At 40.6% G+C, this 26,335-nt stretch overlaps 1 protein-coding gene across 6 annotated transcripts in view; it reads left to right on the top strand.

The window, feature by feature from the left end:
* Nucleotides 1-26,335, top strand: part of CDK14 (cyclin dependent kinase 14) — a 497,609-nt gene that overhangs the window by 91,593 nt on the left and 379,681 nt on the right. Inside the window, exon 1 of one of the 6 annotated variants that reach the window (XM_074945953.1) lies at nucleotides 19,447-19,562. The exons of 2 other annotated variants lie outside the window; for them this stretch is intronic. The gene's annotated coding sequence lies outside the window, so the exon portion shown is untranslated. Of the gene's footprint in view, nucleotides 1-19,446; nucleotides 19,563-19,750; nucleotides 19,896-20,014; nucleotides 20,158-26,335 lie in introns of those variants that run through there. 3 more of the 6 variants (XM_074945951.1, XM_074945952.1, XM_074945955.1) reach the window with 3 other exon arrangements.

The raw sequence follows: 26,335 nt of genomic DNA, 5'->3' as shown, positions 1-26,335 counted from the left end.
TGAAATGTTCTGCTTAATGTATATTTTATTGTAACTTAATGGTTTAAATACATTGTGTATAAGATAATTGCTAATAGAATATTTAACCTAATATTAGGTTTCCCTGTCTCATATTGTCTATACAGCATATTAGGGTATGTTATGGAAATGTAGAAATGTTAATTCCTTTAATTCTTTTTATATTGTTTTGATGCAATGAATAGCCACATTTTGAGGCTCTGGTAAAAGAATAGCTGTTTGATAAAGGGCATTCTAATGTTGTTTATATTACCTGGGTGTGGAATGAAAAGCAGCAATTAAAAATGTACATGGATATTTCTGGAAAACGACCCCAGGGATGCATTTGATGGATGTTGTTCCTAGACTATGTGCGATGGAGGCATGTTACATAATTCAATATCTAATGGTAGTTTGCCCTTTCACCTCCAAAAGTTGAGCTTGAGTTTAGCTGAATAAAGGCAGATGTTTTAATATTGATTTAGCACAAGCTTGAAGTATGTGATCATATCAAACATAATGCGCCAACTCTGACACCTATATTCTCATCCTGGGAATTATACAAAGACTTAATGCCCTTTTCTAGTAATCCCCTTCCACACACCTCACAAAACCTCAAAGCTCATGTAACTTTTAGAATTTCCATTGAGCTAGTGTATGGAATGGCAGTGTACAGTGCTTGCATAATATTCTGCATTATGGGGTTGGAAGACTGCCTCATTCATTGTGTGATAGATGCCTGCTAGTAAGATGGACGAGGAAAAATAGGATAATGATAGTCTGACTACACTGGTGTAAGCCAAGAATTTATTTCAGATGTTTGTATACACTTCTGACAGCTTTGCTAGTAATCATGTTAAAAATGGTCCTTAGTGAAGCAACGTTAAGCTACACTTTACTTTTCAAAGATGAATTTGAATTAGTTGACCTTCATTTGCTGGATGTTTAAATATACAGCCAGTAAATAGGCCTGTCAAAAAATCATGATATGGGTTATTTAAGTTTTTGCGCTTGTTTAAAGCAGAAATATATCAACAGGAAAATGGATATAGCCCTTTTTCAGGGCTGGTATTATTCAAAGGACATCCTTTCCTATACAGTGAGTGAAATCCTGGACTCCCCCTTCCTCCCTGTGTTCGATATTCTGGTCTCTCCCCCCACCCCTTTCCTCCTCAAGTTCATGGAGGGTCAAAAATTTGACAGAGCTGCTGTAGTTCCACTGCACAGCAGGAGGACTCATTAGGAAGCAGAGGGGCCATGTAGTGAGGCCTGTTCGCCTGTGTGGGCTGTACAGCCAAGCTCTCTCTAGAGGGCCATTCCCTGGGTAGAGGGAAATGGAGGCTGGAGTGACCCATGGATCTATGAATTGCTCAGATGCGCTGACAGGGAGGTGTAGCAGCCTGTCGTTACTACTCGTACTGTAGCAGAAGCAGGAGCACAATCATTTTTAAGAGTGACATTTGCTTATTCATTATGGGTGGAGCTAGTAGTCACCCTGTAGTTCAGGTTGCCTGCCCCCTTAAAATGGTAAGAAGCTGTTCTCACTTGTCTTTTTCTGTGTTGAACTTAAACCGTTTATGCTGAAATCATCTATGGTGAGTGTCTGAGTTGGGCTAACTTTTTTTAAATTAAAGCTTCAGTTAAAATGATTAAGCTGTTGCTGAAAACAAAATTAGGGAGAAATACGTTGCTTTTCCCATGTTAAAAAAATTCTTACTGTTTTACTGAGAAATTTTAGCAGCCCCAGACTCAGGGCTTGAAATTTGGCAAGTCAATTGCCCTAGTGCCAGGAATATGCCTTTTGCCATCCCCATAAATTTTTTCCAAAAGTTATGAGTCTTTGAAAAGGTTTGTTTGCACATGCTCAGTACAGACTCGTTAGAGTTTGGCAGCTAAAATGTCAGATTCCATGTTCATTGAGCATGCTCCAGCCACTCAGTCCCTACAGGTCAAACAGTGTGTGCATGCGCCAGCCCTACAGAGTGACTGAGCATGCCCCATCCACAATTGCAGCAGCTGAGGAGAACTTTTCCTGCAGTTGCTCTTCTCAGGGTCAGGAGGTGCTGCGGGTGCTTGTCACAGAATCAGAGAGTATCCGGGTCACCGGGCAGAGAAGAGTCTAATCACTAGCGCTCACTTTCCTCCAGAAACAGGAATTGATCCCAGGAGTTCTGAGTCTCTACCTTCCTCAGCTGTCAGCAAAAAGCTGTGAAACCCACTAGCAGAGTGTGTGTCATCCCCTTCTAATGCTAGTCCACATAAAGGATGACAACCTACTACTGCTACCACTTATTCCATTAATTCAAGTGATAGAAGGTGGTGCTTTGGATCTAAAGGTCCAAACCCTGCTGATGAACCAAGTTGGCGTCAGTAGGTTTCCACATGATAGAATTGGTTTTCTTCATTTTTTTTAAAGTAAGAAATTACATCCAAAACCACTAACATTGAATAAAATATTAAGGTTGCAAACACTGGTTTTGGACAGGGTTTGTCTGAATTACAATTTAATTGGCTGGCTGGACCTTCCTGGTTAAGTCCCAGCTGGGTACAGCATTCCAGTGGTGCTCAGCTGAATGTGACTAAAAATAACCTTCTATCCATTATGTTCAATTGGGGATGGCAGGCTGGGGTTATGGCAGTAGTTGGTAAGAACTGAAAAAGATCCTCCTCCTTCTATTAGAATATTAAATAAAATGTTGTTAAAATAAAAAAGGATTATAAGCTTTTAGCTGTGAAAACGATGTCCCTTGCATCTACTAAATTCCTCTTCAGCTGGTTTACCTTCTGTCTAACCCCCATTCTTCCACTGGGCATCCAGTGTTGCCAACTCATGATTTTATTGTGAGTCTCACTTTATTTGGTATTTTTCTTAGAGCCCCAGCTCCTGTAATGAAGTGCTCATGTGAGAAGCAGTGTGTCACTGTCATGATTGCAGAGAAAAGGCTGAAAACATGACAGTGTATTTTTTAGAATCATGATTTTAAAGCCAATCACTGTTTTCTGTTTTTTTTTGGGGGGGGGGGGCGGGGGAGGAGGCTGTGGTTAGTCAGCTAGTCTAGGACTTGGGAGGTTCCCTGCCCTGCCATGGACTCTGTGTGACCATAGGCCTGTCCCTGCCTCAGGTTCCCATCTGTAAAATGGGGATAATAGTACTTGCTGACCTCACAGGGTTGGGATGAGGCACTCAGATAGTTTAGTAATGGACGCCACATAAGTACCTAAGATAGACATGGGAGGTTTAAAAGTTAATTTAAGACATTTGTAAGTCGTGCTGTGTTTGTTTTGTGTGTGGCCTCAGTGGAGTATTTAGATGGATTTTTATTCTTGCTAGCCTGAGTTTTAGTACCTCTAATTTTATCTGTTTAGTAACCAGCTTGCTTCCCTTCATCCTTTTTAAAATATTCCCACATCTTTCTTCATCTTATTATACACACAAATCCTCAATGTAAAAAGCTGTAAAAGGATTACAAAATTATTTGTGTCACAGTCATTATTTGTCAAAATAATGGTTGGCCCCATGCATATGCCAGAACAACTCGTGCATAAATTTTCCCTCAAAGAAAGCCAAGGTTATGAGGGGATCACATCTCAAGAGCTATCCAACAGCATTTGCATTTCTGAAGTTATCAAACCCTTTCCTCAGCAGAACTTTTCAGTTGTATTTTCCCTGTAGCATTTCAAGGGCAAACTAAAGTTTATATGTTTTGATGAGAGGTTGGTTTTTTTTTTTTTTTGGTTCTGATCTGGAAAAGGGATCCTTAAGTGTAGCCTTTTGCTCCTCCCAAAAAGTAAGGGTCCTTGCGTGTGGATCCCTTTGCAAGACTGGACCCAATACTTGTATTGAGGCCATCTTTGAATTTGGAAGAGAAATGCTCAAGTAAAGCCTACCCAGTGTTGTGTGGGAGGCACTTCCTCTGCTCTTTAGAAGGATAAGTGGCTTGTTGCTGAACTTGGTGGTTGAAGACAGGTTACTGTAATTTAACGTTGGATTATATACTTAGTATGAGAAACAATAGTTATGGGAATGATATTGTGTGTCAAGCTAACGGTGCATGTAGGGTGACTATGGCTCCTAGGTGCTATGGTAATACAAATAATACATTATAATAATAATAATGAAGTTATACATATAATTTCATTATTTTTTAGGGATAGCTGTACAGATCTACAATAGATAACACACCAAACTTCCCTTCTCTCATTCTCTTTTCACTGTTCAGTCCACTTGCCTTTCCCATATCGTTTTTCAGCTCCTGTTCCAGTGTCCTCATTTACCCAAAGGGAAAGGAGAAAAAGAAGTTCACTCATAAAATAAATAAATAATTCCTCTTTGAAACTCTCCTTTGTTGTGATGCCTACAAAAAAGCTTTCATAGATTAATTTAATAGATTTGAAGTCCGGAAGAGACCAATGATCATTTAGTCTGGCCTCCTGTATAAAACAGGCCATTGAACTTCCCCAGAATAATTCCTAGAGCATATATTTTAGAATCCAATCTCAATTTTAAAAATGGTCAGTGATGGAGAATCCACCACGACCCTTCGTAAGTTGTTCCAATGGTTAAATACTTTCACCATTAACAAATGTATACCTTATTTCTAGTCTGAATTTGTCTAGATTAAACTTCCAGTCTTTGGATCATGTTACACCTTTCTCTGCTAGACTGAAGAGCCCATTATCAAATGTTTGTTTCCTATGTAAGTACTTATAGACTGTAATCAAATCATCCCTTAACCCTCTGTTTTGTTAAGTAGACTGCTCTCCTTGAGTTTATTACTATATGGCATGTTTTCAAGTAGTTTAATCGGTCTCGTGGCTCTTGAACCCTCTCTAGTATATCCAAATCTATCTTGAATTGTGCGCATCAAGAACTGGACACAGTATTTCAGCAGTGATCGCACCAGTGACAAAAACAGAGCTAAAGTAACCTCTCTACCCGAGATTCCCCTGTTTAAGGCATCCAAGGATCTCATTAGCCCTTTTGGCCACAGTGTCACACTGGGAGCTCATGTGCAGCTAATTATCACCCACAACCCTCAAATCTGTTTGAGTCCGTGCTTCCCAAGATAGAGACCCCTCTTGTGTAAGTGTGGCCTACATTCTTGGTTTCTAGAGATATATTTACATTTGACCATATTAAAACACACATTGTTTGCTTGCACCCAGCTTACCAAGCAATCCAGATCACTTTGTATCAGTGACCGATCCTCTTCATTATTTACTTCTCCTCCAGTTTTGTCTCATCTGCAAACTGTATTAGTGATGATTTTGTTTTCTTCTAGGTCATTGATAAAAATGTTATTTAACAAAGAAATAAGAACTGATCCTTTCAGGACCTTCCACCTCCCCCCCTCGCCCAAGAAACACACCCATTCTGTGACAATTCTGCAGCCAGCCCTGGTTTGACAAAGGTTTGGTCTCTGGTGTGGTGTGCTGAGCACAGGCAGTTGGTGAAAATATTCTTGGGGGAGACTGGGTGTGCAGAGTGGGGGCGGGTCCCCAGGCCCATACAAGAGGAGTCCAGGCTCTGGGTTTGGTGTCAGGTCCTGCACTTGTGTGCGTGTGTGTGTTGAGGGGTGGGTTGCTGTCTTTACCCTGGTTGATACAAAGAGGTGTCTCTGAAGAGTGAGCTCACCCCACAGTGGTGACTCCTGTTGAGCGAGGCTGGGCCCAACTCCCCACTCCAGCCTGTTGGCTGTCACAGCTTGAAGGCTTGATCCAGTGAAAGGCTTGACCCAAAACTCCTCATGAAGGAAGAATCCCATTGTCTTCAAAGGGCGCTGTTAGGAGAATAGGGGTCGAGTGTGATGTTAGTTTAAAAACCCTTGAAGATAAATATCTAGTTCTTACTTTAAGCATCTGGCTTATCAGTTCTAACATCTAATGTTTGGGATAATACCATGAGGTCTGGAACACTTTTTTTTTTTCTTTCATTCCTGCTTAAAAAAAACCCCTGAAATATTTCTTAACACTAGGTGCTTCATTCGTGAGGCTGTTCTTAATGCCATCAAGCTGAGGTCAAACGCAAGTCAGAGCAACTTGGCAGCAGGGTCCTGGTAATTTATTTCTCACTGTTTTTAATGTAATGCCAAAGCACACAAAGTAAAATGTGGCATACCAAAGGAGTAGGAGATAGGGCAATTTTTGTGTGTGTATGGGTGTGTGTGTGTGTGTGTGTGTGTGTGGCAGGGGATGGCCCTGTGGCCTAGCAGAGCTAGAGGGAGGGGCGGGGTGGGGAACGTGCCCTGAAGGAGCCTACATGGATGAGGGAGAGCAGAGGTATTAATCCCAATTGAGCTGAGCCGGTATCCTTGAAGCTCTGGCAGATGCCACCAGACTGGCTTGCACATGCCACTGCTTCCCCAGTGTGTAGCCCCAGCCTCCTACCAGTCCTGGTAAGAGTTGTAATGCATGGAGGCAGGGAGCCCAGCCGCCTGGCAGACTGCAAGTCCCATGCAGGGTCGGCAGTGTATATGTGCATGGGGCAGCTGGGTTTGGAGCTGGCAAGCAGAGAGCATGCTGAGTCTATTTTTGAAGTGCTGGAGCAATGCCCTGGAGTGCTCCAGCAGCACTATGCTCGTGTGGCAGAGAAAGATTTGAGGAAGCTGAGCCACCTCTTGCTGGAGGTGTCTGGAGCAGAGCTCCGGTAAATATTTTCAAACGCAGGGGGAGCCCCAGCACCCCCTCTCACAGGGCAGAAGCCCTAGCCCCACCGCCCTGCTGTAGGGCAGAACTGCACCGCACCCAGTGGCTAGAGCCCTGAGGGCCTTCCCCTCACCCCTGCCCTGTGCTGGGCCCTGGAATTTTTACAGCATGTTGGGGGTATGGGGGACTCCGGGAAATAATCTCTGAGAATTTAAGCCCTGGTTGAGACTGTCTATCATGCTTCCAATGCTGTCAAACTGTTTCTTTGCAGTTCCCCACCTGTGTGTATCCATCTATTGTCACTTGTCTTGTACTTAGATTGTAAGCTCTTTGGGGCCGGGAAAGTCATCGTGTTCCGTTTGTACAGGACCTAGCACCATGATGAGTGCTCCTGGGTGCTCTGTGTGCCACTACTAGTAACCCTGTATTAAATAGACATTTTAGCAACTGATAAATTCTAAATTCTTAAGATGCAATTGTTGTTGTATGCATAAAGAATAAGTTCCTTTTCAAAAACGTGAAATAATTTAGCTTTGGGTCCCAATTCTGCACTGCCTTTCTGTTCGCAGAGAATAAAACCTTCAGTTCATGTTCTCTACTCACTGTGAAGTCGTTGCCCTATTGTGGGAAGTGAGATAAAGTGGCTTTTCCTCTCAATTTTTCTAAGACAAATCAAGAGTAGTATACAGCGCTGGATCAGCCTAAGGAAATATACAGACTAATATTGTTCATTTTTATAGCAAGGGTGAACCTATGGGGCTATGTTGTTGTTTGTGTAGCTTACGGTCTTTTGTGGTGTGTGAAGATAATCTTGTATAAAACCAGTCTAAAATGAGATGGGGTACATTCTTTTGAAAGAATTTACAAAAGGGATTACTTGTGTGTGGATTGTAATAATCAAAGTTAGCATGTAAATACAAAGGCAGCTACACATCAGTATGGTGATGTATTGCTGTATCATATTTTAGTTGCATAGCAATTTGGTATAATGCATATTTTTAGATTTTATTTTGAGCTTGGGAATTCTGAAATGTGTTCCTGAAAGATATTAGGGGTAGATAATCATGTATTTCCTGTTTTGTGATGCAGGTTGAAGTACGCAGTCCTGCACAAAGGTTTTGAGGGGTGTCTGTGGGGCAATTAGGGTGACTGCTTGGGGCCTCAGGTTATTCTTTGGTCACTTACTTATATCAGCATTTCTTATCTCCAAGGCCTAAGATAGCTAAGCTAAAATCTTGCAGGGCTCAGCCTATAGGCCTTGCATTTTAGCCTTTCTTACTTAGATACCTAATAAATAATTATCCGTTTTAACTACTGATCAGTCTTCTACTTCTATAATCCTATAAATTAACTCTATTTAGCATGCAATGATTATATATGACATAACACATTAGTTAATTATAACATCACACAATAAATGACCAATAAACTAAAAACATTGGCTCCAAGTATTAACCTGGGAACTTTTTTTTCCAGCTTAGATGTTTGGAAATTAAAAACAAATAAAACAGCAACAAAAAATCGACCGCAATTGTCATCGTTCTACATAGTAGCAAAATCCTGACTATTCAGGGTGAAATCCTGGCTTGTTGAAGTTAATGGGAGTTTAGCTGTTAATGTAAGTGGGGCCAGGATTTCACCAGCAATCTTTTTATCTGTCTGCTCTATGGAAATTGAGTAATTTTTCCAAGATTTGTAGAACCTTCATTTCTTCTCAATTCTTATATGATAGAGAATGCTTACCTGGGTGGAAGAGAGATTGAGATTGTTTGTTTGCCAGGTTAATCAGGTGTTGTCATTCCTAGATATGAACAAATTGCACAAAGAGAGATCATTCCACTGGAGAGCTGATTTTGTTATACTGGGAGCACAGGTTATACTTTTTAAATTAAATTGTATGGTTAGATCTACAGTGTATAGTTTCTTTTCAGTGATTTCTTAAAAAGATTGGATGAATATCTCTTAAAAAAGACTTCTTTATTGACTGGTTTTCCCTGTTGAATTAATATTATGCTACAGAACTAGATGCCTATTTTAATGATTAAAACCACACTAACAGAATCGTCTTGAACAGTGGTTCTCAACCTTTTTATCATTATGGGCCGCATATGCGGCCCACAATGTGTTACCTGGACCATAGGTTGAGAACCAGAGCATGCCGCCCCCAGACCTGTACGTCCAGCGCCTCCTGCCCACAGATCCCGCCACAGAGTGGGGCAAGGAATGAAGCCCTGGATGTGGGCAGGGCAGAAGGGAAGCCCGGACCCCAGATCTGTGGGGCCAGCTGACAGCCCTGATGCTGACCCCGGACTGCGATCCTGTGTGTCAGAGCCTGGACCCTGTGGGACCGGTCGGCAGCTCTGGAACCCCACCATGCAGAGCCTGCTGCGCAGCCTGGTGGCCTTTAGCACACAGCTGGGCCACATGTGGCCTGCAGGCTGCGGGTTGAGAACTGCTGTTCTTGAGTATATTTTTCATCGTCCACTGTATATAACATTTAGGTAAGTCATATAGGAAGCTCTGATAAGGCTTACAGTTTATGGGGTTTTTTTGTTTCCTATCTTTTAACCAGTTACCAATCCATGAGAGGACCTTTCTTCTTATCCCACTACAGCTTACTTTGCTTAAGAGCCTTTGGTGAGGGACCTTGTCAAAGACTTTCTAAAAATCTAAGTACACTATATCCACTGGATCGCCCTTGTCCACATGCTTGTTGATCCCCTCAAAGAATTCCAGTAGATTGGTGAGGCATGATCTCTGGATTACAGCTGTGATATGTGCCCTGAGGGGGACACTGCTAAATAATCAGGGCTGCGTATTTCACCAGATGAAGTTTAAGTGGCTGTCTGATGTAGACCAAGTAGAGCAGTAAACCAGCAGTTCTCAAACTGTGGGTTGGGACCCCAAAATGGGTCATGATCTCATTTTAATGGGGTTGCCATGGCTGGTGTTAGACTTGCTGGGGGCCGGGGCCAAAGCCCAAGCCGCACTGCCCAGAGCCAAAGCCGAAGTCCGAGGGCTTCAGGTTACAGGCCCCCTACCTTGGGCTGAAGCCCTTGGGCTTTGGCTTTGGTCCCCACGACTGGGGCAGTGGGGCTTGAGCTTTGGGTCCTCTACTCATAGGCGCCGACGCTGAGGGTGCTCCGGGGCTGGAGCACCCACGGGGAAAAATTAGTGGTGCTCTGCATCCACCGGCAGCCAAGCTCCCCTCCTGCCCCACCTCACCTCCCTCTCCTCCTCCCCTGAGCGCACCGCATCCCCGCTCCTCCGCCTCCCTCCCAGCGCTTGCTGCCGCCAGCCGTTTGGCAGCCTAGCAACCTCCAGGAGGGAGGCGGGTGGAGCGGGAACGTGGCGTGCTCAGGGGAGGAGATGGGGAAGTGGTGGGGCCAGGGAGGGGAATTGGGGAAGGAGTCGGAATAGGGACAGGGAAGGGGCGTAGTTGGGATGGGTACTTTGGGGAAGGGGTTGGAATGGGGGTGGGGCGAGAGAGGGTGGGGCAGAGGTGGAGTTGGGGCGGGGCCAGAGGCAGAGGGGATCGAGCACCCACTGGTGCGAGCAGAAGTCGGTGCCTATGCTCCCACTCAAGGTGGTGGACCTCAGGCGAGCTCAGGCTTCGGTCCCCTCTCCTGGGGCTGTGTAGTAATTTTTGTTTTCAGAAGGGGGTCATGGTGCAATGAAGTTTGAGGACCCCTGCAGTAATCTAATCTGAAGGTGACCAAAGCATGGATAATTATCATAAGGTCCTTATCTGAAAGAGGGCAACCTTCTAACCAAGCATAGGTGGGGGGAAAAAGCACTTTTGGCTATTGCTGATATATGACCATACCAGAACCACCAAGGAACCAATCATGCTCCAAAACTGGGAGGTAGTTTTTGTTTTTGTGTTTTTTGTTTTTTTTTTTAAAAAGGCAGGCTTTCTCAACTCAAGAAGTAGATATTAATTCCTCCTTTTATTCCCTTTCCATTCTAGAATAAAACCTGTTTTAGCTGCCATCTTGCTCACATCAGATTTACCGAATGTGACACATCTTGAGGCATATGCGTTTGACAGATGCATCATGAATTTCTACAGAACTGACAAAATATTACACATTTTTGAGAGAGTTTGTCCTTCCCCCACAAACTCCCTCTAATCTGAGGCAAATGGGAACTGAGCTGCAAAGTAAAAGACCATGAGTTTTAGTCCCATCTCTTTCACTGAATGCTGTTAATATTTCTATGCACTTCACAACCCTTATTATTAACCAAGGTCTCAATTGTCTCCCTAAGGTAGGGGTATTTCATTCACCTATCTTACAAATAAGGTAATTTAGAAGGCACACAAGTCACTATATGTAAAGCTGGCAATAGAACCCCTGTTTCTAACATGACAGATCAAAGTATAATTCCTCTTTGCCACACTGCCTTTCAGAAGTATTGTACCAAGTTGTGTGCTTATGTAACCTACACTAACACATTGTGGCTCTTTCCTCCTCCTAATGTCTTGACCATGTGTCAAGTCTTGTGTCTGCTACTGCTAACGGAGATGGTCTTTTTGATCAAGTGGTATTGTCTTATTTTTACAGGCAGAAGTCCTGGGTCCAGGCCCTACAAATGACCCAACAGGGATATCTTTACATTTGGCTATATTATCTCTAACCATTACGCTACACAATGTTTCTACAGCCGTGGATAAGATCCAGGAATCCTGATACCCAACAGCTGAGTGCTATTCAACAAATAGTTGTCTAACCCATTAGCAAAGTATGTTATATCCCCTTCTATGGGCTAGTCTGCACAGGGGGATGTCAATATGTTTTCCCCACCAACTACTCCTTTAGCTGAAGTAGAAAAGGTCAGAGCAATGGATCTGAAGATTGTGGATTCAAACGTGCTGTTTGACTGGGGGCGGGTGGTGGAAAAAGAGTGAGGAGTTTAGAATAATTATAATTGTTGAAATGATTTTATATTGCACAACATCGTATTTAGAAATAAATGTGGATATTGTGGAGATTGTTTTATTGTATATTTAGTGTTTTTATTTTGGCTAATGGGAGCTGCCCCATTCCTTTGTAATGTGTGTATGAATCGGACTGAGAGCTGTGTGGGCCATTTTGCTGGTGTTTTCAAACGGGAAAGCTCTGTCTGGGTAACCTTCAAAAAGGCAAGCACTTAATGTAAAACTTATCTTTCCAGAAAGCAAGCCTCATTCTCAAAGGTGTAATATTAGCACTTAGGGAAGGCTGGATACTGCTTGCTACTGCTAATGAGCGATAGAGCCTGTCACCTGGAGGTCTTGAGTTTGAATTGTGCCCAGCAAGAATAATGGTTGTTCCCATCTAATAGATGTTTAGTGACTCATTTTCCAGCTTCTATATCACAAACTCACCATTTTTAAAAAATGCTACAAAGAGTATGGAATGAGTGTGATCTCTTAATTGCTTTATAACACATAGCTGTCCATGGAGTATCAGATAAAATATCCATACAGTTCTCTAAACACTTGTGCTAAAACTGTTTAACCTGAACATTTACTATTTAGCTACATATTGAAGGGCTCAAAATTGTTAGTTATGCTAACCATAACTCAGTAAATTTTTTCCAAAGCTGATCTTCTTGGACAGTGAAATAAAGATAATTGATTTGTTCTGTGAAAATGTTTTTGATTACACATATTAACCCTCTTCTGGAGATTTATGATGGCCAATATGGAAAAAGTGATTCAAAAGATGAACACTTGTTTGAAGTTAGAATAGAGGCAGATCAAATGGTTTTGCAATGTGGATGCTGTTAGCTCTAAAACATACAGCCTATTCCTAGTTTCTGACATCTACCTCACAGATGTGTGAAGATAATGTGACTTTAATTTTGTAACCACAATAGCTTATATTGGTGCGTAGAATCTTTTTAGTTTTAAAATCACAGTTCTGAGAGTCTCTCTCTATTCCATTGAAATATGGAAAGAACACAGCTGGTGTGAAAATCAGAGCTTTCATGTGGATACCTTCAAAATGAGAAACAAGGGGAAGTGAAATCCAGAAAATGTCCATTAAAAGATACTAGATTTCAGTGTACATCATATTTAAACTGGCTATGGTGCTGAACATGAACCCTTCTTACTGTGCCAAGTTTCAGTTAATTGAGAGCTGGACTTTCTTCTCTCAGCCACTCAGATGGTAGGGATATCTTTGAAATAGGATGTAACTGGGATTAGTCCCAGCGTGAGATTGGCTGTAAGACTTGATGTAATTTGAAAATAAAAAATGTTCAGTGAGGTGATCTCTTGTCATTAGGAAGTATATTGGTCAATATTGAGATATTGCTCATCCTAAAGAAGCTGGGGTTTGTAATCTGTATTTCTAACATTCTTTCATAACAACAATTCTTGTCAATAAGAAAATAAGCTAATCTTTGTATTTTTTTTGTTGATTACACAAAATTCTATCTATATGGCAAATATGAAAATTACATACTTTTAGGAGCTGTAGGTTTTTGATTAAAAATTAATTGGCTACATGATCTTATACCTCTTGCTGCTGTCTTCCATTGAAGAGAACATACATTTAATTTTACTGCTGTTAGATGTCTTTGCAGCATTTCAGAAAATAGTTTTTTTTGACCAAGACATGATGCTTAAATATCTTTTACCCAAGGATTTTAGACTGCAGTGGTTTGCACCGAACTTTAGTTAATAACTGTCCTCATTCCAGTTCTGTCACTCTGACCCTTACTTGTTGAAACTGGTTTTGGCTCTCCTCAAGAAGAATAGGCTAGAAACGTTAAGGCTCTTCACTCTGGCATTCTGTCTATGATCTTGAAGGGAAAGCTGTTAGGTGACTATTAAAACAGGCCTCCTTTTGCCTTTCCTAGGTGGGTAGGCTAACTCTGCTACCCAGACAGACCCTATGGTGAACTATCCAATCCCATTAATAAGACAGATACACCATGGTAGTGTCGTGCAGGTGTATTAACAATCACCAAAGAGCATCCCGATTTTTGTCACAGCATGATCTTATTTAACCTGAAAATTTTTGAAAGATAACTGAATAAGATTAATTGTTACATTATATAGATCTGAAAATTTCTAAGGGCTAAAGTCAAACCTTGAAGTACTTTATGGAGAGCTATAAAAGCAGTACCTAGGGTTCTCTGGTACTGTAGCCTATGAACATAATTTCAAAAATTCAAAAATTTTTATTGTCTTCTTACGAAACAAAATAATTGCTTCATAAACTGTAATACATTTTTTAAAATTTGTAGTTGTCATTTCAAAGTTTTTTGGTGAAGTGAGTACTACAGTGAGTTGTACTTCACTTTTAAGTAAAATGTCACACTGAGATATAATGCAGGTGGAATGGTTGTGTGCAAATATTTGTGTAAGTGAAGTAAGTTTTACAGCATGGTGTATTCAGAATAACTTTCCACACAATCAAATGAACAATATTCTGTTTATCTCTCCATTTGATAACTTCACTGCCTTTCTATGCATACATCTGCATATCTTTGTCCCCTTTTATTCTTATAGGTCAGTGTCTTAATTTATGTAATGTTACAATTGGAAAAAGAACCAAGGAAATAAAATTTTTCAGTGGTCCCGAGATTAGGTCAGTCCAGTTGCTGTTCTGGCTATTTGGCATATTAGGTGCCTGGCTGAACATCTGGTACAGTTTCACATGTTGGTAAACTTTTTAAATTATTGAGTACTTTATTCTTTATTCTGCTTGTAAAATTCCATCTGCAGTAGTCAAAGTAAAACAAGAAATTGGAGACTCTGATTCAATACAGCTGTCCTGACAATGTATCGTTAGAAGCCAGTAGAAAGCAGGCTCTATCCATATGGATGCAGAGGGACCATAACTGATCCAGATTTCTTTTTATTAGATTGAAGGAAAAAGAAATGGTATTCAGCAAGCTTCCAAATTATGGAAGATAGAGTGGGAAGAGTAAAGACCAACCCAGCCCATATGATACAGAAAATTCACTATAAAGTGAATCAGAGCTGTATATAGTATGAACTAACAGAAGCAACTTACTGCCATTCTTTTCACTTATTAATAAATCATGGATTTTATAGTTAGCTGATTGACTATTAGAGCTGTCGCATTATGTAGGCATCCACTTATCTTACAGCATTTTGTAAATAACTACTTTTGCTTAGCCCAGAAAGCTCAGAAGGTCTTAGCCCCACTATGAACTAACTCTGAAGTGCACTTGAAAGTAATTCTCAAATTACAGGTAGCATTGTGGAACCTCCTGCTGATATGATTATCTATCCAAAAGGTAGCATAATTTATGATGATGAGAGCGTAAAGGCTGTTGCACAATATTTTTAATACATTTCCAAAGAGTTTTTGGAAACCTAAGCAATTTATTAATGTGTATTGAAGATTGTTTGTTTGATAAAATAGCAGTAGATCAGAAAAAGATTCTTAAAACAATTCTGCACAGGGCTCACAAACTGCCAGAAACACCAGTTATGTAGGCTGATAAATTTCCGTTGTGACTGAATGCTTCATTTGGCTGTCAGCCCCACCTTTATTTGGCTTTCCAGTTCCACCTTTCATCTATGGGCTAAAACAGTTTGTCTGTTACCACAGACAGCATCAAAATGTGTTCTGTGCTAGTAGCCAAACTGTGTTCAGTCACAACTGAGGAATGGACCATGGGAGTTAGCCCTCTTGCAGCACTGCTCCCTTTGTTAGTGTAAATACAACATAAGAACAGCCATACTGGATCAGACCAATGGTCCATCTAGCCTAGTATTCTGTCTTCCAACAGTGGCCAGTGCCAGGCACTTCAGAGGGAATTACTGAATGAGCCCCATCCTTAGGTATCCACTCCCAGCTTCTGGCAATCAGAGGGTAGGGACACCCAGACCATGGGGTTGCCTCTCTGATCATCTTGGCTAATAGCCTCCATGAATTCATCTTGTTCTTTTTTGAACCCAGTTATATTTATGGCCTTCACAACTTCCCCTGGCAGCGAGTTCCACAGGTTGACTGTGTGTTGTGCGAAGAAGTACTTCCTTATGTTCGTTTTAAATCTGCTGCCTTTTAATTTCGTTGGGTGACCTCTAGTTCTTGTGTAAATAATACTTCCTTATTCACTTTCTCTACACTATTCACAATTTTATAGACCTGTATCATATTCCTCTCCCCCCCAGTCGTCTCTTTTCCAAGCTGAAAAGGCCCAGTTTTTTAAAATTTCTCCTTATATGGAAGCAGTTCCATCCCTCTAATAATTTTTATTGCCATTCTCTGTATCCTTTCCAATTCTAACAGCATTTTTGAGATGGGGTGACCAGCACTGCATGCAGTAATCCAGGTGTGGGCGTCCCATGGATTCATATAGTGGCATTATGATATTTTCTGTCCTCTTATCGATCCCTTTTCTAATGGTTCCTAACATTCCGTTAGCTTTTTTTTTTGTGACTGCCGCTGCATATTGAGCAGATGTTTTCAGAGAACTATCCACAATGATGCCAAGATCTGTCTTGAGTGATAACTAAATTACTTTGCATTTATCAGCATTGAATTTCATCTGGCATTCTGTTGCCCTGTTGCCCAGTCACCCAGTTTGGAGAGATCCCTTTGTAATTCTTTGCAGTCTGCTTTGGACTTAACTATCTTGAGTAAATTTATCTTGTCTGCAAATTTTGCCACATCACTGTTTACCCCTTTTTCCAGATAATTTATTAATATGTTGAACAGCAATGGTCCCAGTACAGACGCCTGGGGGACACCGCTATTTACATCTCTCCATTCTGAAAACGGACCATTCATTCCTACCCTTTGCTTCCTGTCTTTTAACCAGTTACTGATCCATTAGAGGATCTTTCCTTTTATCCCATGACTGCTTACTTTGCTTAAGACCCTTTGGTGAGAGACCTTGTCAAAAGCTTTCTGAAACTCCAAATACACTATTATCTACTGGACCACCCTTGTCCATGTATTTGTTGTCCCCCTCAAATAATTCTAAGAGATTGGTGAGGCATGATTTCCCTTTTAAAAAATCCATGTGGAATCTTCCCCAACAAATTGTGTTCATCTATGTGTCTGATTATTTTGTTCTTTACTATAGTTTCAACCAATTTGCCTGGTACTGAAGATAGGTTTACCAGCCTGTAATTGCCAGGATTGCCTCTGGAGCCTTTTAAAAAAATTGGTATAACATAAGCTATGTCCAGTCACTTGGTACAGAAGCTGATTTGAATGATAAGATGCATACCACAGACAGTAGTTCTGCAATTCCATATTTGAGTTCCTTCAGAACTCTTGGGTGAAAACTGTCTGGTCCTGGTGACTTATTACTGTTTGTTTAATCATTTATTATTTATTTATTTATTAATTTATAACAGTTGTTTACACTGAAGTCATACAGCTGCCTGAAATAAGTGCTGGGTCTGCCACTGGCAGACAATATAATGGCACCATTTCAACAAAATTTGCTTTTCAATTCTCTTCCCTGCCTTTTCCTTTCCATTTGTGCCAGAGAAATACAATACATGTAGAAATATGAATAAAAACTATAAAAATCAGTGGTTTTCAAAATGCAGTCCTCTCTTGCTTGTTCCATTTTGCTCAAATTTCATTTTCAATCTCTCATTTCTCTCATCTTTCTTTTTGTGTCTCTTTAATTCTTGAATTCTTTTTGCACTCTCTCTGGTTCATTTCTTCTATGCTAGTCCCAATAGTGTGCTCTTTTTTTCCTACTACCATGTTCTCTTTTCATCGCACCTTCTTCCTCAGACCAACCATTTTCTCCCTAATCTTACTCCTAATCTGTTTGCTCTTGGCCTCCTCCATCTCTTTCCCTTCGCCAGACCAGAATTTTTGCAATCTCCTTCTCATTGCTCCTCATCTCTTTCTTCCTACATCCCATTTTTTTGTGTGGCATCCCTCTCTTTTCTGGTATCTGGAACAGTAAATGGGTGGTGTCACACAGGGGGTTTCTGAAGCTGTTTTTCAGACAGTTGGGTTGACCAGCTTTTCAGCAGGAGCTTTGTTTCCACGCTCAGAATGTCAGGTGTAGAAATGCCTGTTTGACCAGTGCTGGCCCTCTTTAACTGTGTGTTTTCTAGGTATGGATTCTCAGAATGTAGAGGTGTTCTGAGCTGTCCTGATCTTCTTCCACTTGCCCATGCTTTTGGGGCACTGAGGCCTCAGATCTTCAATAGAGGTTTTTCACTGGTGTTTTTGCCAAGTGTTTTACCAGATATAACTGAAGACGTGCATTGATAGCGTGGTAGGTGTCCACTATCCGTGCTTCCCCCACCTTCTTATCTCTGGCCACTTCCTCAGTCTAGTATCCTGTGAGGCAAATTATTCATAGTCTACTACATCAAAACCTTCAATCTTAAATAGACTTGCAGGGCACAGGTAAATATTTTTTCTTCCATAAACGTCTGATTTCCAACTGCAATACTGACCTAGCTTTTTTTTACCTTCTTCTCTCATAACATAACTACTCTAGTTGCTGGTCTCTCATTTCCTTCATGTCTAGTCTGGTTGTTTAGGAGAAACATTTTCTGTGTCTTCTGCCAGGAGCTGAAGCTTTTCTTTCTTCACATAAAATGGTCCTGAAAGATGATCTCCTGTGAAGAAGACTAAACTAACAAACTCGAAGGTGATCTGTAACATGGAATTGGTAACTGGGGTTAGGAAGTAGATGATGGAAAGAAAAACTTTTGAAGATCTTACTTCATGCTTTGAGCCTCTTATGGAGATGGCATGACATCATTCAAGCTTTCTGACGGTCATTGCAGCTGCTTGTGCCAGACAAGATTATTTAGTTCATTAACACATCTAGGCCTTTATTTAGTAAGCACTTAAAGATATGCTTAAGTCTCATTGGCTTCAGTGGGATGTGGGCATATGTATGGAGTTCAAACATGTTCTTAAGACTTTTCTTCAGAATGGGAATAGACTTGAGACTGTGTGCTCAGCGCTTTGCTGAATTCAGTGGGACTGCATGGACTGTAAATCGGGGCAGCATTCAGATCATTAGTTGTCCTGCATATTTTGTTGTTCTGTGTTAAGATTTTCCCATACTCAGTGTGAAGCAGAGAAGTTATTTTGTAAGTGCATTAAGCCATGTAGGGTGAGCTGCATTTTAGCCTCTTCCTCTGTTTTGGCTTTCACCTATTGCTAATCCCTTTCCTCTGTCAGTCAATCCAGGATGCAGTTCCTAATCTCTGGCGGGGGAGATTTCCTTGAAGTCAGTACCAAACACAGACCCAGTGACCAGTAGGGGTTGCTATGAGAGCAGTGGATACAGAGAAATTGGTGTCCTTTTTGAGATACCATAGTCGATGTGCCTTGCCCATGCAGACCTCTTTTCCCATGTACCACGCCCAGGCTCAGTAAGGCTCAGCAGAGAGTTCAGCACAGATGCTCTGCTGCTTAGTTATTCTTTGATGAAAGTATTTTTATATATTCTTTATTATATGCTAAGGTTGATAATTATAAAGCTGTAATTACTTGTTCATATTTAGGTAGTTACATACTTTGGAGATGCTTAATTTGATATTTTTCCATGGTCCATGGGAAAGGAGGTCGGCATATGCAAGGCACATCAGCTATATATAAATGCATTAAATTGAGCCATAGTATCCCTAGCATTCATTTCCAGATGCCCTTCATTATTGTTTTAATATCATTTGTCACTAGGACACTACTGATTTCCTTCTGTACTAGGGAAATAATTGAATTGGGCACGACGAGTTGCACTCTTTTGATTAAATGTTTTTTCTGTATTTCTATAAAATCATCATTAGCTATTTTGGCTCCAGTTCTATGTTCCATTGAACCAGCACTGCATTGTAAATCAATATCTTTTCAAAAAGACACTGCTGTAAATTGCCTAGACAGCATATGCATGGTTACTTTGGCTGCAATGCTGCTGCAGAGCCTGGGTAGTCTGCCTTCCTGGGAACTCCACAGGCAAGTCCATCCTATTTTTTAAAATACCTTTTCAGAATGAACATAATTCTCCGTCTAAATTTCATCAGCAATAATTCTGCTCTCTGTGTTCACCTGTAACTTTTTATATTACGCTCTACTGGGATTATCCTGCCTTTAGGGATTGCTTTGTTTTCTGCTTTAGATTTCCCCCTTTCTTAGCTGTAGTACAGCCGTACCATTTCAGCTTGTTAATGCAGAAAGATGTGAATTCAGTTGCTGAATGAGCCGAGACTGACTGCAAACACTAACGTTGCTAGAGATATGTTTAAGAGTTGCAGGTGAATCTGACCTGAATCTAACAGCAGCAAAACGGTAAGATGGTGTTTGTTTAAAATACTAGATTGAGTGCTGGGATCTCCTGTTAAACCGGAGCCAGAGTTATCACATGCTTCCAACTTGAGCAGGATTCATTCTGTGCATGTCAGTGGTGGGTTTTTTTGAACACTGAAAGCCTAGACAGATGAATGTGGTGGTTAGCACGGAATGCCACATGAGGCTATTCAGCGTACAGCCTTGTGAGACTCCCTAAATATCGCTTTTGGTTTCTAAATGTCAGTAAAAAGGTAGGGAAAAGGTATGCTTTTTTTTTTTGCTACTGCTCTATTGATCTCCTAAACAGCCTTATTTATTATAGTATAAAGAGGACAATATAGACAATTTTGCTGGTGTATGCTTGGCTGACTGCCCTCTGGGACAAGTGAGTGAAGGACGTGACCAGCCACTTTTTCATTTCTGCAAACAAGTCTCTGTATCCTGATAGGTCTGACTGGAATATATGTCTTTAGTAAATTAGAGATTTGCTTAATATGGGAAAATATACCATGAACCATCTTGAAATACGCTGACCTGTCATATGGAATGTATCTTCTTGATTGGTTAGCCATTTGGTTGTTTTGTTTTCATGTTTATAAAGTAATGTAGTCATTGTCAGTGGTCGTTCTTGAATAGCTGGTGTAGAAGTGTGTTGGCAGCATTTTAGATCGCTGTAGAATATTTCAGCATGTATGAAAGCTTGGGGCAGCAGCATGCTCATGAAACCCCCCCCAAAACCACTTACTCGGTTATGAGCAGTACAAGCAATAAGGATAAGAACATAACCATAACATGGCATAGCAATTTGAAATATTGTTGGTGATATTAATTGACAGGTAATATTTTGAGTTCTGCATCAAGCCAGAGACTTACTTTAAACTAAAATTTAATGAAACTAAAACATTTTTCTGTTCTATAGTATATTTTAGTCAGTAAATATATTTTTTACACTTAGATAATGTCAAAAACAGAATTTCATCTTAGCAGAAATGCATGTCTAACGTTCACATGTTGTATAAAGTAATGCAGGTAAAAATTAGTTGTAGAAATACAGTAGAGGGTGGCAAAACTAGTACAGTAGTAATTAGATGGTGAAGCATAGTATTAATATCTACTCGCTCTTTAGGTTTGTAGCAGATTATTGTGGGTGTGGGTGTTGTTCTTAGTGGGGGGGGCAAGTTAGGCATATGTCTAGGTTATTCTATAAAATCTTAATTGTTCAGAGTTATTTTCTAGGTGTCTTTTTCTTAAAAATATATATTCTTTAAGATTCTCTCCTCAGTGTACTATATTATTACATGTGAATTAAATGTGAGTGATATAAACTGCCTGTTACACACTGTATTCAAACCCCAATTTACATTCTTATAGGTATCAGAAAGAGTCTTCTGTTTGGTCAGCTAGGATAATCTCAGGCATTTCTGTTTAAAGAATTACTTCAGCTACAAGCTGATTTTGACTGATCTATTTTCCCTGGCTTAAACTGCTATTTACCATTCTCAGCATAAGAAATGCACCACAAGTTTCCTTTACCCTGTAATAGATCAAATGTTCTGACTATTTGTGTTTCACTCCTTCAACGAACTGAAAGCAACGTCTAGAAACTTTAAAGAAGGGTTTGGATTTTTTTTTTCTTTGAGCAAATGGTAAAGAAGGGTAAAGGTGGTGTAACAATTCGCTGAATAACGGCGCTGTTTTTACATCTCCTAAACTTTTCTGTCAGACTCAATGTTTAGAGACACAAGGTGGGTGAGGTAATACCTTTTATTGGATCAACTTCTATTTGAGAGAGAATACAGGTTTTCGAGCTTACCTCACCCACCTTGTCTCTCTAATATCCTGGGGCTGACATGGCTACAACAGCATTGCAGACTCAGTGTTTTTCAGATTTCCTTAAAAAAAGATTTTTCTTTATCTTTTCATATATGAAAATAAAACCAGCAATTCCGTTCAATGCAGGTTACCTATCTGTACATTTTCCTCTTCTTGGACTCTCAAGCTCTTACTCTTGAGATTAAGAATTAAGCCAAGGGCATTTTAGACCTTTTTTATATGAAAATCTTGGTGGTGGTTTTCTTAAACTGTTGGTTAGTTAACACAGATTCCAAATTAACACAGACACAGGAGAAATCTGCAGAGAAGTTAAAAACATAACTTGGGAAACGTGAATATGTCTGACAAGCATGGTTTAAGGGAGAGACACTGCTGAATGCTTCATAAAGATTATCTAGCTGTTCTTCAGTGTGTGGCTCCATTACATAGTTACAACCCATTTGTAACCATGTGAGATAAGTCTATATCTATTAGAGGGTACCTCTTCAGGCTCCCTCATCACTCTGGCCTTGTAATTATTAATTTTAGTTTATTGCTATATGGCCCAAAGGGTGTTAGGCACCTTCTGAACAAGTGAAAAGATGAGGTCCTTCCCCAAGTAGATTAAACTAAGGGGCTTCCTGACATGAGTCACTTCGTCATGCCAAGGCATTCCCCCTCCAGGCCACTTCCCATCACCCCAAATAATCACTTGTAAGCCTCTTGGAAAAGTCAAGACCATCTAGATCAGTGGTTTTCAAAGTTTTTTTCTGGCCACTCAGTTGAAGAAAATTGTTGATGCCCGCGGCCCAACGGAGCTAGGGATGAGGGGTTTGGGGGTGAGAGAGGGCTCCAGGTTTGGGTGGGGGCATGGGCTTACTTCAGGTGGCTCCCAGTCAGCAGCACAGCGGGGGTGCTAAGTCAGGCTTCCTGCCTGTCTTGGCACTGCGGACTGCGCTGCGCCCCAGAAGCAGAGAGCAGGTGGTCTGTCTCCTAGGCGGAAGTGGCTCCATGCAGCTCTTGCCCCCTCACCCCAGGAGGCAGATCTGCTGCTGGCTGCTTCCAGGGTGCAGTGCGTTGTCAGAAAGGGTAGGACCTAGCCTTAAGTTGGCAGCACCGCTGACTGGGCTATTGAAAGTCCCATCAGCGCTGCTGACCAGAGCCGCCGCGACCCAGTGCCTTACATTCTGCGACCCAGTACTGTGTTGCGACTGGCAGTTTGAAAACCACTGATCTGGATGATCAGAGGATAATGTTAATCTTCTAATTAGCTGAGGTAAGGATGGTAAAGAGAACTGTTTCCATAATACCATTATTTGTGGAAAAAGTGGGGATTTTTTCAGATTCTTCCTTGATTCCTCAGAATTCAGATAGAAAGAACTTGAAAAAGTTAGATCTTAGATGATCTAAAATCTCCCTAGAACACCCCAGGAAGCATTCAGAAGGCCTGAAAGTCAACAAGGAAAATACTTAGACAAGCATAGTCCCAATTCACCTTGCTGGGTAAACCCTGATAAACTTGGGATTCTAAAAGTGTTTTTTCTAACAATGTCTCCAAGCTGAGGACTCCCCAGATAAAAGCAAAATCTGCATGAAGCTTCTTTGAAAGTGGACCTGCAAGTTGCTTCCCATGTAAGTAAGTGTTCTCTGCCATTAGAACAATTCTTGTCTCCCTGAGACCCCTATACATAAGAGAATTGATAGTACTCTAAAAAAGCTTTTGATTACTCTGCAGAACAAAAATTCATAACCACTCACAACCTTATTTGGCTCAGACGCTGCTAGAAAGAGTCACAAAGCTTTAGCGCAATCCACTAATACAGGTATCATCAAGGAAAATCCTTGCTCAATCAGCAAGCCTCCTGCATGGTGTAGCTTGCAGCACATTTTGCCTTTAGTCAACAGGTGTGATCAGTCGCAATTTGTCAAGCAGTCCCTGTGACAACATTATCTTAAGTCGCTAAGCTTTGCAGAATATAAGATGGTAACAATCCCTATCTAAAAATGTAGACTTTCTGGAATGCCTCAGAATTTGCCCTAAAGGACCTGGTAGTCCAAAATAAAAGAAAAAGTCCTTGAATACTTCTCAGACCATTTGTCAGACCCCCTCTCCACTCAGCAAAGTTCTTGCAAGACAAGAAGAGATTGAGGTTGGGTTCCAGGCTATGCCATGCCTATTTTATGAACTTGGTTTGATTAACAATTGTTCTCCTAAAAATTCCATAGTGCAGCTCACACCGTAATGGTTGGTATTTCATCCAGATTGATCAATCTCTCACAAGACTTCTGGAAAGGAAAATGAGAGCATTAGATTTATCTAATGAAAATACAGGTACGTACTAAAGTCTGTGATGCTTAGGAACTGCCCCCAAAGTCTATTACTGGATTTGGGAAAGATTTAGCACCTGATTTAAATTCTAAAGTCAAATGTATTTTGCTTTCTGAACTAGAATTCCTTTAGGTGAGGTCTATATTGTATTAGAAAAATGCTGGAAGCCAGCATTTCTTTTCTTTTAGTGCAATAAGAGGAAGGTTCTCTATTAGAAAGTCAGTCAATTTCATTGATAGACTCCTGAGGGCTGTTTTATTGATTAGTAGCGTGCTACCTTTCCCCCATTCATATCCGAATAGTTTCCCTCCCTTGAAACATCAGCTTAGTCCTTTGTATATTGTGAAAGGATTCCTTCAAATATATGGTTTCTCTTCCCTTTCTTTACCTTGCGGTAAATATCTAGCTTTTCATTCCCATTTTCTTGTACTGTGTATATATATTATTGCCTTTGGGACAAGTTTATAAATTTTCCAAGTTGCTGTAATTCTAGATTTTTCTAGAGTGGATTTTTAGCACAGTAATAAATCCACCATAATAAGTATTTCCAAAGAAACAATCTAAGAGGCAGCACTGTCTCCTACTCTTCTTTTGAAATATATAATTTTATAGGAAATCAGACTGCAAATATACCGTTTTTAAACCTTTCACAGAAGTAATTTTATGCGATCACAGCTATGCTCATTCAAGCTGAGCTCTCATGTTGCAGCCACCATCAGTTTGAAACCTTTCCTTTTTACATTTTTTATGTTAAAGAAAAAAGATAAACTGCAGAGTTCATGATACTCAGCATAATCTCTGATACTATGGTTTCATTATAACATCTAGCAGAATCCTTAGTTATGGGTGGGGGCGTAATGTGGTTGTGGGGAATTTTACTTTAAAGTGCAGTACATCAGATACCGATAAACCAATTGTATTATGTTTTTTCAGACACCTTTTTGCTTTGAAAGTTACTGCAAGGCCAACAGAAATATGCAGAAGCTTCTGGAAAATTCTGTTAAGATTTTTTCATTCCAAATCTGAAGCATATTGCATTCAGGTCATTAATTTTGCATCCCAAATTGTAGAGAACAATCACCTATTTAAAAAAAAATAGATATATACATGTGTGAGACTCAAACACAAACATGGATACCTTTCTTTTAGTTATTTGTGCAGCTGCAGCTGAACTCTCAAACTTTGTGGCCACTTTATGATCAGAAGATAAATGTCCTGGTATGAAAACCGACCAAAAAGGCAGTGGTAGATGCAGTTTCAAAGGAGCTAAGTTGGGGTAGAAAAGTCTCAGAACTCTGAATTGTGTTCAAACCTGAGAATAAATGACTCTTTTAGTCCTTTTTCCATCCTAGCCTTTATGCAGTCTCTTTTAGCTATTTCAGAAACGCTCATCAAAGTTCAATCATATCTTTTCCTAGTTATTTCAGAGTCCACTTCAATGCCTTTTCTCTCTCTCTCTCTTTTTTTTAAGGTTATTTTCAGAATTCAGGCACCGTCCTTTTCCTACCAGAACATTCAAGGTTTCCTGATTGAATGTTCTGAGTAAAATAGTCATAGTCTCCTCTACTGGGATAAAACAATGAGGAGTCCTTGTGGCCTTATTGGGATCCAGAAAGTAGATCCCAACTTTGCCCTCCCACTGCTAAAGGATCCCCCCCAGCCAAAGGGGGGGTCCACAGAACCTGGAAAACCAAATAATTATGGGGGACAACTAATGAACAACAGGGACAGGAGTGCGGTCAAAGGGTCAAACAAAGGGCATCTTAGAGACTAACACATTTATTTGGGCATAAGCTTTTGTGGGCTACAACCCACTTTATCAGATGCATGGAGTGGAAAATGCAAGAGCAGGTATAAATACATGAAAGGATGGGAGTTGCCTTACCAAGTGTGAGGTCAGTCTAATGAGACAATTCACTTAACAGCAGGATACCAAGGGAGAAAAAATAACTTTTAAAGTGGTAATGAGATGGCTCATTTCAGACAGTTGACAAGAAGGTGTGAGTAACAGGAGGGGGAAATAAGTATGGGGAAATTAGGTTTAGGTTTTGTCATGACCCTACCTCTACTGGGATAATTGTAACCTTCCTCAAGGATCCCCTGTCTTCTTAGACATCTACTTGAAGTCATTTGGGAGAAAATTGTTGAGAAGCCACGGATGCACTTGCCAGTCATGTGTGTATGATGTCCAGCTCTCATCATCTTACCTGTGACCCAGTTAGCAACATTTTCCTAGGTATCTTTCTGCTTGCCAAGATCAGTACTGGGATGAAAGGCAGTGACTAAAGCTGAACCTTGG

This window comes from Natator depressus, chromosome 2, assembly GCF_965152275.1.
Source record: "Natator depressus isolate rNatDep1 chromosome 2, rNatDep2.hap1, whole genome shotgun sequence".
Lineage (NCBI taxonomy): Eukaryota > Metazoa > Chordata > Testudines > Cheloniidae > Natator > Natator depressus.
This window is presented reverse-complemented; position numbering and strand designations above follow the sequence as displayed.